The sequence below is a fragment of the Danio rerio genome, chromosome 1 (genome assembly GCF_049306965.1).
Source record: "Danio rerio strain Tuebingen ecotype United States chromosome 1, GRCz12tu, whole genome shotgun sequence".
NCBI lineage: Eukaryota > Metazoa > Chordata > Actinopteri > Cypriniformes > Danionidae > Danio > Danio rerio.
This window is the reverse complement of record NC_133176.1, coordinates 43,994,417-43,995,000: the sequence shown is the minus strand read 5'-3', so window position 1 is coordinate 43,995,000 and position 584 is coordinate 43,994,417.

Sequence of the window (584 nt, the reverse complement as noted above, 5' to 3'; positions counted from 1 at the left end):
ATTGTGCAGCCTTAGTACACAAACACAGGATATATTTATATTAAATTATAGGCAACACAATACTACACTCAATCAATATTTGGTGAAATAACCATCATTTTCTATTTTCTATTCTGAAGACATTTGTTATTTCTAGTTTATAAAAAAATTCTAGTTTCTAAAGAAAAACAAGCTCTATAGATAAACTTTAAATCAGGGGTCTCAAACTCAATTTACCTGGGGGCCGCAGGAGGCAAAGTCTGGGTGAGGCTGGGCCGCATAAGGGATTTCACAAAAAAAAGTCCTCAAATGTCATTATTAACAGTTTTAATTATTTCTTCTGAACATGAAGTTTCACCTAAAAAAAAGGCGTATATATGTATAAATAAAACACCCCCACCCCACTCCAGTCACATCAGCCTGTACCAGTCTGTATCTACCTATAATATCAATATATATAAGATGCAGGGCAGGCATGTGCACACATAGGGCTCAACCTGTGCAGAGCACATGCCCTTTTTAGTCTTGCATAGAAAGTGCCCTTCCAAAATGATCAAAAGTGCCCCCGCGACGCGACACACCCTCGGTCCTGACCTTCAGTAGGC